Source organism: Equus przewalskii, chromosome 3 (assembly GCF_037783145.1).
Source record: "Equus przewalskii isolate Varuska chromosome 3, EquPr2, whole genome shotgun sequence".
Lineage (NCBI taxonomy): Eukaryota > Metazoa > Chordata > Mammalia > Perissodactyla > Equidae > Equus > Equus przewalskii.
Window position 1 is genome coordinate 94226524 of NC_091833.1, and position 14915 is coordinate 94241438.

Here is a 14915-nt window from a genome sequence, read left to right on the forward strand (position 1 = left end):
ATAAGTACGCTCCTAGGATGGAATTGCTAATTTATAGGGTAAGCGTTTATTTAGCTTCAGGATTTTCATAGTTTTCCATAGTGGTTATACAAATTTACATGCCTCTAGGAATGAGATCAGAGTTCCAATTGCTCCCTTTGCTGGCTCAAACCTTTTGGTGTCTGTTTTTTCTCATTTCATCGTTCTAACGTCCAGGGATATTGCACCGTTTTTAGCATTTATTTGAGTAATGAAGCGCACAGAACTCTTCATATGTTCATGAATGTGTAGTAGTTGAACAGCAGATTGCCCATTTATAAATTCTTCCTTTTGCGTCCTCATTTTTAGGGCTCTCTTAAATATTATATGTATTATGCTCTATCCCAAAAAATGGCTATCCTTTGCACTCTATTAATAGTGTTTTTTTGATAAATGTAGATTCTTTTAGTGTAGCCCAGTTTACCTTTTTTTTCTTCAGGCTGTGGGATTTTTTTTTAAAATATTAAAGTTTAGGAAAGTTTTCCTATATAAGTGTTATAACCATATTCTTCTTTCCTTCTAAACATGATTATTTCATAGTCTCAGGATAATCTTCCTATATCAGTATCCTTGTCCTTAATCACCTTTGCAATGTACTTTGTGGCAAGTATGTAAACGTATTAGGACATAGACCTATTTGGAGGGGGACCATTATGCCTACCACAGTGCATAATTATGCATAAGTGTAAGCATAACTTGTAAAGTCAAAAATAATTTATATAATGTGAGATATATGTAAGAATATAAATATCAAGAAGAACTAAATGAGTTAAAAGAGGCTCTCTTGGGGAACAGGACAGGAGAAAGAGCTATGATTCTGAGCTTTTATAGTGAAAGCCCTTTGGAACTATTTTCCTTTTATGCACAATAAAAATTTTAAGCATTAAATGGGTCCCAGGAACCAATTTTTATTGTCGAAGTGCAATCCAGTTAAAAATGTCACGAATTTTTATTCACTAAATTGTATACCATTGAGACATATAAAACGAAACCTGGAAAAATATTAAGCAAATGTAACATAGCCTTCTCATGCTTTAACAACTTAAGCACACACACTCTCTCACTTACCCACTCATCCACATACTCACGATGCTTATATGTCAAAGGCCAAATCTTTTAAAAAACAAAACACTAGAATCTCAGAGAAAGTTGCTTAAATTTACCGTTAATGAGACTACACATAAAAACTCAATTATGTCTTAAACATAGAGAAGTAAAAATAGTATTGGTGACTTCAAATTAAACATTATGGGTTCAACATAATTTTTATCTCTATTCCCCCTAGAAAACAAAGAATTTTACAAGAATTTAAATTTGTAGGGATAACAAAAAGTAGAAAAGATTAAGCAACCAGAGATGTTTATACATTCTTGAGATATCAAGAGTAAACAGAAGGACTGTGTCTTATAAGATGATACTAAAGTGCCTTAAAAGAGCAATGGCATAGAAAAGTAAGAGTCTTTGTGCTACGTTATCCTGGAAAGATGTGGGGAAGGATGAATCAGTTACCTGAGAGGACAAAGTTGAGGGGAGAGGCAGAAAAGGGAAGGTTAGCTGAGGAGGTAAACTCACAAATCCTTTCTCGTCTAGCATGCACAGGATCCACCTCCCACATGCCCAGCAGGAGAATGTGTATTCCCTCTGAAATTAAACCAGGGTTTACTGCACACCAAAGCACAAAGCAACAGGCATAATGGCTGAGAGGAACCCTATCAGAAATGAGGATTAAGGATCGGCAAATATTTTCTGTAAAGGGCCAGATAGTTAAAACTTAAAGCTTTGCAGCTCACGTGGTTTATGTTGCAATGAGTTAACTGTGCAGTTGTAGTGCGAAGGAAATCATAGACAATATGTAAATGAATGGGTGTAGCTGTGTTTTATTAAATTCTATTTATAATAACAGGCTGGATTTGGCCTCCAGGCAGTAGTTTGGTGACCTCTGGATTAAAATAAAGCCTATATATTTAGGAGTAAGGTCACTAGCAATCTTTCCCAACTTAATAACTGAATGTATATTAACGAGGCATAGAGACATTGGCTATCCAAGAGAGAAGAACTACTTATAACTGCTACTTGGGAGACCCCAGACTAACCAGTCCATGTCCACCTGCTCAAGCTAAAGTGAAGTCCTACCATGAAAACATGCACATAGCCTCTACTCGAGCTTTTTAATACCATGCTATTAAGTATCAATAGAGAAAGCTCATTAAATATTTGAGAAATCTCTAATATGAAAGACAAAAAAAGAATAAGGTATTTAGGGTTAAAGGCAAAATTTTAAAATATATTATCATATATTAATGTCTGCTGAAATAGAAATGAAATTGCACTCATGAAACAAGAAGATATACAGTTTGAATCGTTCACCCTTTTATTCAACAAATGTTTATCTACTGCGTGCAAGACTCAGTTTAGGTTTTGGAGATATAGCAATAAAACAAAATCCTCGCTTTCATAAAGCTGCCATTTTAATGAGGGGAGAGAGAAAAAAATAAATATTATAATAAATATGACAATATAATGCAGTAACTACTATGAAGAAAATATGGAACAGGATAAGGTAAATCAGGTTCTTAGAGTTGCAGTCTTAAATAGCGTGGTAAGGGAAGACCTCATTGGTAAGGAAACGTTTGAGCAATGGTTAAGTTAGCAGTTAGCCATTGGGAAGGTAGCATTTTGGATATCTTGAAAGACTGATCTAGACACAGGGAGCAGCTAGTGCAACTTCTAAAGACAAGGTTATGCCTAGAGTATTGGAAGTATAGAAATCAGGTCAATGTGGCTGAAGGTGGAGTGAGATGAGAATAAGAGATGACGACAGAGGAAACAGAAGACCAAATAGGATTTTGTAGACCAGCTATTCTCACAGTGTAACCCACAGACTCTTGGTGGGGGGGGCCCAAGACCCTTTTTGGGGGTCTGTGAAATCAAAAAATATTCTCATAAAAAGATATTTTTGCCATGTTTAGTTTTTACATTTACACCGATGGTGAGAAGTGATGGTGGGTAATACTGCTACGTCTTAGTACAAATTGAGGCAGTGTACCAAACTGTATTAGTGGTTATTGTACTCTTTCTCATCATGTACTGACAGTGGAGGGGTGGGAAGCCAGTTTTAATTAAGGCTGTGCTTGATGAAGCAGTAAAAATTATTAATTTAATTAAAGCTCAGCCCTTTGCATATAACCTTTTTCAAACATTATTTTCATATTGTGTGTGACAAAATGGAAAGTATACATAAAGCAATTCTGTTGTATATAGAAGTTCAAGAGGAAATGCACTTGCAAGATTTGAGTTTTGAGCTGAACTCAAAATATTATGAAACATCGTTTTATGTAAAAGAACAACTAACAAACTGTATTTGGTCTATGTTTAGACTTTGGGGAAGATAAGTTCTCAAACAAGCCTGTAATGTCAGTGACAACAACTAACAGTATTTGTTATTAATGGTAAAATTTGGGTTTTCCAGAAAAAATTTGCGTTTTGGGGAACTCGTATCAATCACCATGACCATGAGTCCTTCCTAATACTTAGACTTTTTTGGTGATATCAGTGGTGATATTAATGAATTTGATATTTTGATAACACAATGTGTCAACATTTTGAAAGATATGCATAAATAAGTGAACCAATATTGAACATTGCATGGTGTTAAAAAATCCTGCATTCAAAATGAAAGATGAATTAATTTTAATGTAACAGCACGCATTTACATTGACATGGTTCCAGATCCCACACTGTAACTCACCTTTAAATAACTACAACTTGACAGGTTTTGGAGTAGTATTAAAGAAGGATCTTTACAAATATCAAATATTAAAAGATACCTCCCTTTTCCATGGAGGGATGTCGGTATGAGGCAAGGTTTTCTTCACATGTGAACTCACCCAAACAAAATGGAACAACAAAGTGGGTACAGAAGCAGATAGGAAAATCTTGCTGTCATTTATTAAGCGATATATTGAAGAGATTGGCAAAACTTAGAAAGCAATGCCACTCTTCTCAGTATTTCAACATTTGTTTGGCAAAACAATTATTTTATCATAATATGGTATTTGTTACATTTAACAGGTTTGCTATTGCTATTTTAAATAACTGTCGTAAAACTTTATCAGTTTTTATCTAATATAGTGATACTGAGAGAGATGATTCAAATGCACAAAAGCTCATTAGGGTTGTCCAGAGTTACTAATAAATGTGTCCTGAGACTAACATTTCCTTTTATAACTGGTGAAATATCTCTTATTCTTTATTTCTCTATTGACCAACAGTTGAGAGTAATCCCTGTTCACCCAGCGCTAACCAATAATTGGTTTATATGAAGCAATTTCTTTCTCATTGGCCAGCTCATGAATTGGCAGTATCTACTCAATGGTTAATGTAACATTTTACCAGATGCCAAAAGACAACATTTATGGAGGAAATGCCTTTAACTATCTCAAGGGTATGTTTGAAAACCTGAAGCCAATTATTAATAAAATTAAAACTAGTATCTACTGTTAACACATTAATTTTGACCATCGCTAGCAAGGTAGATATAAGAATTTCATCTTGCCAAGGAAATCATTACTTTAGTTTCAGACAGGGTTTAGAAGACATCTGAGAAGAGAACAATATTCTAGATTTTATACTTTCAATGTGTTGGCAATAGTTATAGCTCTTGTTTTATTGCAAAACAAATGGGGCTCCTGGGTTATTTTTTTTTCCTATTTATTTATCTTTCAATTTTTCACAATAGTCAAGACCTATCCTTACCATGGAGAACTCAATTGTTCCTTCATTTTGGCCAATGTAACCGTGTGTAGTACCTATGTCAGACATTTGGACAGCTGATGTGCTGTCGAACCAAGATGTCAGACATCTGATGTCACTAACCTCTACACTAACCTGAGCCAGTTGATTAGTCGAAGTCCTCCACTAGTTTTCAATAGTGTTTTTTGCTGACTAGGTGAGGTTAGAGGTTCTTCCTATGAGCTCACACAGCACCCAGCACTACTCTCATCTTAGCACTTATAGCATACTTTCTTTTTTTTTTTTTTTTCCAAGAAACTGGTTTGTATCCCAGTTTGACTGCAACTTCTATAAAGGCAAGGGGTATGTCTGTCTTGTTCATCATTGTATCCTCAGTACTTAACTAGCATGGTATACGGGATCTTAACCTGTGCGTGTTTTTAAAGCCGTACATTTCAATGATATAGTGGTATTCATTGCCTCAGGAAGAAAGAAGGTAAACAATGAAAAAAATGTATTATTCAGCTCTGATTTACAAATGTATATATTTTAGATTATTGTAAAACAGTAATGTGAAATCCAGTGTGCTTTTGATTCTCAAGAGCTGGCGATTTAGAGAGAAAAACATTTTGTTTGTTTTTAAAATAGAATGCTAAATATCAGGATTTTCCTATCATGAGCTGGACTGGCGAAACTGAAGTACTAGAGTTTATATCCGTGAGCTACTAGATCAGGAACGATGCAACAATTAAATTAGAGCTGTTTTCCTGCAAGCAGGGAAGAGAGAATTCACTGAGATTGGAAGCTAGGAGAGGATCAGAAAAACAGCATAGAGATAAAATGCTAGTGCAGGCTCTGATCTTATATCCCACAACCACCATTAGGATGGAAACCCAGGCACGCTAGAGGAGATGGCATCTCTTCAAGTCAACTGTTGGGTTTGGAATCTGAAAGACTAAAGGACTTTTGAGCTACTGATCATCTGGAATTCTCGAAATGGATGCACAAATGCAGAATGCCCCTAGGCCAACATAGCTGCAGTATAGAAGAAGTGGCAAGTGGTCTGTTTAGTCAATGAGAGTCTGCTAGAGACTCCCTACATTCCCAATCTACCTCAGCTTGCATGGGACATGGATAATATCCAAAAATTTCCAGGATCCAAGTCTATGAGAGAAATAAACACTAACCCAGCTGCCATGAAATTGTTGTGGGGATTATGGATTCCATGGCAGGAGCTACAAAGCCATCAGGAGCCAAATTTGTGGCAGAGTCATCCAGAGAGATAATTGTGTTATTTCCAGAAGAGTCACCATGCTTTGCCTGTTCCATAAGATTGGATAAAACGCTAGCCAGTGATGTTTATGAATGAAGACAGAAGCCTATTCTCAATATCAAGTAGAAAAATTAGACCTTAGTAGAGGCCAGTGAGGACAGAAGAAAGTACTCAAACCACAAAAGCATTCCTTACTTCCAGGACTATAAAGAGTAGTCTATTGGCAGCTGGATCACACTTGCTCATTACAGCTGAGTGTGGATATCTCTAACCAACTCCTCATTCAGTGATGTCGGGTTGGAAGTTCAAAATTGGCCACTATGAGAGCATTTACACTATGAACTTGAAAACCCTACAACTGAGGGCCTTTCCCCTACCCTCTCCCCAGAGACCTGGTTGTTAAACATTTACCAGCGCACCACAGATGATATGTAAGCCTACTGCATATTTAGATTACTCTGGGAAGAAAGAAAACAGAAGGAGTAGAAATCATCAGAATGGGTTTTTAACTCTGCAAAAATGATTCCTAAGAGCTAAATAAACTTCAGTTATAAAGAAAAATAAGAACTTTGCTTTAATTTTTAAGTTAACTTAGACTGTAAAATTAGAAATAACATGTCTGCTAGTTGAATGAATGAATAACATGGTATCCAAAATATTAACTTATCAGAATTCCAGGCAAATATGATGCCCTACTGCTATTCAACTTATCCTTAGTTACCCATGTCTGTTTTCCCTGCTGAGAACGCTTTCTGCAGGAGAGGTGCTTTTATTTTAAACATGCAGAGTTAGCCATCCAGATGGTGAAATGCAGCCTTCCTGATGGTTAATGCATGGCTTGTTGCCCATTGTACTGAAGCACTGTGCTTCCAAAGATATCAATGCTGTCAATGCCATCAGCGAGATTTTTAAAGAATCTATTAGATTGGTTCCAAAGCGGCTTACATATTGGCATCAATTACTAGCTCGTCACAGTGGTTTCTAGGGAAAGCAACACCAAAGCCTTTGGTAAAGTCTGGAGCTACCTAGATGGTAATTTTGCCTCGGTATCTGCTATGTTTATCTGTTTTCCTTGGACTGTCGGAGAGAAACTTGAGTGAGTCCTTCAAACCTGTAGGGAGGGAACTACCCTAGTTTGGGGTTGATCAGTCCGTTGGAACTGCTCTCTATTTACCAATCCACCTGTTGGCGCATCCTAAGCAGCATTTCTCTGACAGGCCTTGTCTAGTTTACCCAGTCTATGTATTCTATTTTCAAAGGACTGCAATATTTTCCATCAAAACACATATCTTATAACTTTGCATTCATTTTCTGTGATTATTTGATAAATAACCACCCCCAGACTGTAGGATAAATCAGAGTGGGACCTTGGTAGCTTTTCCTACCTATTGTTTTGTGTCACTAGAACACCGTGTAGCTTATAGTGAATGCTAAGATGTGTTTGTGGAATAAATAAATGAACGATGATTAGAAAAGAGTAGTTGCCAAAAAATTAATATTTTATGTTTCCAAAGAAATCTTACAAATAACATTCAAACAACTAGTAAGAAAATAAAATTCAGCAAACTGCTAATCAAGAAAGAAATAGAAATGAGAAGCCGAAGATACAGAAAAGTTTAGCATCACTATTACTTAACAAATCTAAAATTAAACCAGCCTTTGACTAATAAGCCAAAAAAACAAATGATGCCATCAAGTGGTAGTGAGGTTTTGATAAATAGATACTCAAATTCCCAAATGGAAGGAATAGAACTTTGTGTAAATTTACTCATGGGTGGGTAGTCAATATCAATAAAAATGTATACTTTCACCCAACAATTTCATGTTGTTGAGAATTCTCTTCAGGAAACATTTGCAAAGATGTATAAAACAAGGTGTTCATTAAAACATTATTTGTAATTAAAATTAAACACTCAAAATACAGGATTAGTACAATAATTTAGTTATGAAAAGTACTAGGAACCAGTAAAATGAGGTAGCACATATCAATTGGTTGACTTAGATATTCATTGATAATATACTTAAGTGAGATTCAATGATGTGGAAATTTGCCTTTTTTTGTTTGTTTGATGAAGAACTTGGCCCTGAGTTAACATCTGTTGCCAATCTTCCTCTTTTTGCTTGAGGAAGATTGTCCCTGAGCTAACATGTGTGCCAATCCTCCTCTACTTTTGTATGTGGGACGCTGCTACAGCATGGCTTGATGAGCACTGTGCAGGTCTGTGCCCAGGATCAACATCAGCAAACCCTGGGCTGCCGAAGCTGGGCTCATGAACCTAACCATTACGCCACCAGGCCAGCCCCAGGAAATTTAAATTTTTGCGTGTCACATTCCAGACGATATGTACAAAAGTGTTTGTAGTGCTTATCCTTGATGTTATGAAACTTCAGATATTTTTCTTTTTTGGGGTTTCTGCGTTTTAGATCATTTCCTACCTTGATAATGCATTCCTGGAATAAATTATTAAGAGGAGAGGATTAAGAAAAGTAGTGGTAAAGAATGAAATAGTTTCTGTAGCCCACTGAAATTAGCTTAAAGATAAATTTTCAAAAGAGAAAATTTGGGTTTGAATATCGAAGCAGGGATTTGAAACTGAAAATTTTATGAATAGGAGCTTAATACTTGCTTCTGCAGCAAAGCTGTTATTTTCAACTTTCACCTTCTGATGTCTCAGAAATATTACTGTAGTGTATTCTTAAGAAAGAGACTTGGTTAGGTGGTCAAATGTTAAGGTCTAAGTTTAAAGTAACTTACTTCTGTTATTTTTTGCTTTAGATAATATAAAGAACAAGCTGTTTTTTCCCCTCAAGTGGTAAGCAGCAGCAAATGATTTTTGCTTTTTACAGGTCTGTCTGTTCTCTTTTTCTGACTGTCAGGGCAGAAACATGTTAAGTTCACATAAATGGAATGCACCCGCTGTGAAAAACATCTCTTTTGACTTAAAAAGGAGCATTAAAGCCTCTGTCACTTCACAGTGAAGTGACGATTAAAAGAGCAAATGTGAAGTACTTAGATATCCAGGTTCTAAAAGTTACAAGTAAGATAAGTTTTGCTGTTGTGTTTGGTGGGGGGACAGTGGTTGTGACCAGTCACATTTGTTCATTGTTGTTTTAACAAAATGAGACAGAATAAGATAGTGGTAATAAGCAGCCTTGGGTAGGAAGAATTGTGTCTAGTCCCAACGCCACTCTTTCCAACTCTGTAACTTTGAACCAGGTGATAAACTCATTGATAAAACAGAGATAATACCACCCACGATGCTTATTCACAGTGTCATTGTGGAAATTAAATGAGGTAATACGTGTAATATTAAATGTTCAATCAGTGTTAATTATTAACATATCCCATTTTAGTAGCTCAGAGCCTTAGTAATTCCCATTTCTAGTTTCCATCTTAAAAGGCACTGATATTTCTGAATATTCTTGTCAGGATGAAGTTAGTTTCTGGGCTTTGACTTCTGCTAACTAGCCATCAAACAAAATATGCACATCAAACTTCCTCCTTCATCATGTCAGCTTCCAGGAAACTTTCATGGGAGAATGATAAAGCCCATCCTTTAGGCTTTCTTTTCTTTACAGCAAAGTTCTAGGACTCACCATTAGCACACTGGCAGATAGAATTTCACTACTTCTTCTTAATGCATAGTTCTGATTTTGACATTTCAAGAAAATGCTTTTCTAAGTTCTATCTGTCTTGAATATTTTAAGTCATGGCTGTCTGTCATTGATTGTTAAGTTTCAAAAAGTTAGTCCTTCTCTTTAACTCACATACGGCAACTAAAAGAAGATAGCAGTAAATTTGGGATATAATCTTCGTTTTGATGATACAAATACATCTAGAGCAAGGTTTCTCAACTTAGAACCATTGGCATTTTGAGTCATCAATTTTTTTATTATAGGAGGTTGTTCTGTGCATTACAGGGTGGTTTGTACCACTCCTGGTTACTGTAATCTACCCACCTGAGTGGGTTTGGTTTTGTTTTGTTTTGTTTTGTTTTTTGAGGAAGATTAGCCCTGAGCCAGCTACTGCCAATCCTCCTCTTTTTGCTGAGGAAGATGGGTGCTGAGCTAACATCCATACCCATCTTCCTCTACTTTACACATGGGACACCTACCACATCATGGCTTTTGCCAAGCGGTGCCATGTCTGCACCTGGGATCCAAACCAGCGAACCCTGGGCCGTTGAAAAGTAGAAAGTGCGAACTTAACCACTGTGCCACTAGGCTGGCCCCAATGCACCTGAGTTTTTTTTGTTTGTTTGCCAGATTACAGTAGGCCCCCTTTTGAGCTGCGACAACCAAAAATATCTCTAAACATTGCCCAGTTTCCTCTGAAGGGCACAGTATCTCCTGGTTGCAAACCATTGATCTAGAAAAATTAAACAACGAGAATTATGTCCACAATAGTTAGTATACTGTGCATTTTAAAAGATATTTTATCGTGTCACTCACAAGCAGTTCTGTGTCATAATTAAAGCAAATATTTTTGTTTGAAGATGTAAGTTCAAAATCAGGAATCAAGCCATTAAGTCTTCATGTGGATATCGATTATCAAAGTTTGATTTTATAACTAAATATAGGGTAAAGATGGACAGAAAGAAATCTTGTAATTGTCAGTTTTAAGCAAGTCACTCCATCACAAATCTTATTCTTTGTCCTTACATGTAATATATTGCTGTGACGCGACACCAGCCATAGGCATATGCGCCGGGAGACGGGCTCCTCAGGGCGGGGCTGAGCCCAATCGGAGGCCTCTTATGTGCACTGTGTTCTCCAAAGTGTGGTTTAGTTTGCTTTCAACACAAATGAAAAGTCCAAATTTCACTTAACATATGAAAGACACTGGCAGAATTAAAAACTAAGAATGAAAAGACAACGTTTAACAAACATTAGAGGCATGCTGAGGATTACATTTGTGGTGATATAGAAAGAACATGGATTTCAGGGTAAGAAATATTTGGGTTAAATTCTTTTGAACACTTACTAGTTGTATAACAAGAGGCAATTTTTTTGTTTAGTTTTCATGCTTCCAGCTATTATTTTTTCATTAGAACAAGAGGCATAATAATAGTTTATAGGATTGTGGTGAGAATTAAATTTAAAAAGTCAAAATATCTAGCATAATGCCATGAACATAATATGTTTAAAACAGTCATGTGTTGCTTAACAACGGGGATACATTCTGAGAAATGCATCATTAGGTGATTTCATTATTGTGTGAACATCATAGAGCGTTCAGAAACCTAGATGGTATAGCATACTACACTCCCAGGCCATATGTTTCTGACCTTATGGGAATACTGTTGTATATACCGTCTGTTGTTGAGCAAAATGTCACTATGCAACACGTGACTACAGATGTTTGTCGAGTGAGTAAATATGTGATTGAAGTGACTCCCAATAACCTAGGAATTTATAAATACTCAGTATATATTAGTTCTTCCCTAACCTATCCTTAAAAAATTTGTTTCAGAAAGAAAAACAAGGAGATGAAGTAAAGGAGGAAAAGAAAAGAAGAGTATTTTAGTGCAGCCAGTATTTTATGTACCATGGAATTTTAAACACCATTCGGAAGATAGCCACCTATATTCATGTCATGTTCAAAATATTAAACCAATTCCAATGTGGCAAGGATAAAAATAAAACATTCAGTATACTTTAGTCAATTGCCTCCTAAACACTTGACTGATTTTTTAAATTTCGTGCTTATAACACCCTCTAACTACCAATAGTGTACACATAAGAACTTTAATTTTCCCACTCACTATTTTGTATTACGGTATGCATTTTAAGGTCTTCAAAATATGATTGGGAACAGTTTGAATTATCTTGAATAAAAAGTTTTCTAGTCAGGGGAGGAAAAAAGAATTTGTCTTCCTCTACCGTAATCCTGTAGATGTAACAATTTATTATTTGATATACCCTCAACTACAGGAATATAAAACTCAGCTGGTCTTAACAATCAGTGGACCAATTATTCGTAAAGTACCTTCTGAATAAATACTGTAGTAGATACTAGAGTTAGTTACAAACAGAGCACAACTTCCAGGTGCTACTATTTAGTGTAAAGGAGAGAGAAACAAATAACTAATTAGAATATGGTATGACAAAGGCTACAAGACAGGTAAGCAAAGGATTCTGTGGAAAGACAGAAAAATGACTTCATCCCCGTGTATTGGTATCCTAATCAACTAAGAGAAGCTGTTTTCTGGGGTATGAAATATGTCAACATTTATTAGTTCATTAAAACATTTGAAAGGATTTGAGGTGAAAACTGCAGAGAATATCAACCGAAGTTCTCAAATTTGTTTGTACTTTAAGAATCACCTGGAGATTTTAAACTCCTGACATCCTAGCCAAAACTTCAGATCCATTAAATCAGAATCTCAGAGCCTGAAAGCTGGGAAGCAGGAGTTTAGAGCTCCTAAATGATTTTCAGGGCAGCCAAGTTTGAGAACCACTGATCTAAAAAGAACAGAGGCATCCATGTTACTTAGTGTCTGAAATGAGCTCTATTTCAACTGGCCACAGAATTTGGCTGTTAATTTTGTAATGGACAAAACTAGGCGAAATGTAGACTTTTGTTGTTGTTTTACAAAAGCAAGCAGATACAGTTGCCAGGAAAAGAAAACTGCAAGATTTCTTCCTTCACATTAAATCAAATAATAGTACAATATTTCATTTGTATTTATGGTTAAATGAAATTGACTGTATTGCACCCCTGTTGTTTTTGTTATCAGATGACCAGTGTGATTTTCAGTGGTAGACCTGTTATCCAATCCAGGTTAATGAGAACCTTCTCCAAGAATTTGGCTGAGATTATTGGATATTTCTCTTTAGTAGGGTTCCAAGAGTCTTGACCAGCTGATAAATTGTAAGTTTGAATCTTCTGGTGACCATGTCTGTTTCCATATGAGAAGAGCCTCTCTGGCAGTAAGGAAAGCTGAGGGGAAATCTGGAGGAGGGAGATTCTGGCTTAGAGCATTTGGATCCAGCTGTATAGTATTTGTCCTAAGGAACTCTCCACTAATATACAAAAAGAAAGTCCCTTTTTGGCCTAGGTCCTAGTTGAGACGAATTTCTGACTCGTGTAATTAAAAGCATCCCAATAATACAGACACGGATATCTTATAATGTTTAAAAGCATGATAACTGTATTGTTTGTTTCTGTAATTGATTAGGTTACAAAGTTAAATAAATTCGATGAAGCTAATCTGAGTGAAGGGAGAGTATGGTGAGGGAAGAAACTGAGATAATTATAATCCATGTATTTTACTTTTTTATGCCACTAATGTATGCTGTGCAAAATGAATAGAGAAAAGGAAGTATTAGTTATTGATGTCATTTTTTGTTGACAGAGCAGTATTTGTGTTTGGAAGGGGTATGGAAATGAGGGTAAAAACAGTGGTACTGACAGTTTGTTGTTCCATATGGAATACTAAGGTATGACAAAGAAGATAAGCACACTACAGGACTAAGACTGATACAAGAGCAAAAATTATTATGAAATTCAATTAATATCTAAGGAAAAGAGAAACTCTAGAGCTATGGGCTATTATTTTTATCTCCTTTTGACCAGTAAGAAAATACTTTCACATAATACTGTTAGATCTACCTCAGGAAACGCTTTTATCATACCAAAAATAAAATGAGGCTTGATGCACATAGTTGGCAAAAATGTCCTATAAAATAAATGAGATTATGTCCAAAATCATGGGTAGAGGTATGACAATCTATACCGCTGATGAAAATGTGATGGTGGTTTTTAATATTTTTCTGATTTTACTAAGATTCAATTACAAAAGGCATTGGCCCTTACTAAATTAATGTAACCTGGAGAGCTGAAAATTTAGAAAAGAGTGAGAAATTTGGTTATAAACCAAATAAGTGACTCTAATGCAAGTGCAGTCACTCTCTATGATCTCTCAAATCCTTGAGCAATGAATTAGCTTAAATTTATTCCTAAATTTGTGTATTGTTTTGGGGTCAAATATGAAAAACATTTCATAGTATGAGAAAGTTATCTATTGTGATGACTTGCTCACAGAAAGTATAGCTACGAGATGAATTTAGTTGAGTTAGTAGCTACAGTAAAAGAAGAAACATATTTTTCATTTACACCTATGATAGAACTTTGTTTTTTCTAATTTCATTCCCCTTGCCACAGAGAAGCAGTCTCAGAATTTCAACTTTTTTCTCTTCATGTTATGTCCTATTTTTTTGTTTGTTTTTCAGCCAGTGGAAGGGCTTCAATTTAGCTTTATCGTTGATAGGACTTTTGGCCTGGGGAGATTATATAGAGTTGGAACCTCAATTTCCTCATTGGTAAAATAGGGATAATAACAGTAGGTCTTCAATAAATGGCAAATATTTTTATTTGCTTAGGTTGAAACATATGTTAAGTAAGTTGTCTCATAATAAATTAGGCAATAAAATTACCAGGCTATCATAGAGTGTGATTCTATTCTAGAATAGTTATATATAATAAAACTCTTTCTACTTTAACCAGTAAGTTTATCCTCAGAACTTAACTCTCTTTCTAGCCACTGGTAGAGAAGTCACCTTCAGATTGACATGTGTTTTTCTTACTCTCAAAATTAGCATGTCCATAATTAGCTCATCAAATGGTCTTTCCATTTTTCTCCCCCTTTCTCATTTCTTTCTGTGGCAGTGCCTTTTTTTAAACTTTCTCGGATAAGATCATCAGCCATTTTTATTCTTGCTTCTCCACATTATATCTCATCTGTCACAGTGTTGCCACTTTTTTCGTCTCAAAACATGCCTATAATTTTGTCTTCATGTCACTTCCACTGTCATTTCAGTCCAGGTCCTCATCAGCTAGTTTCCCTTCTCTTTATATCCATGATGAGGCTTAATTAATGAAACAACGATA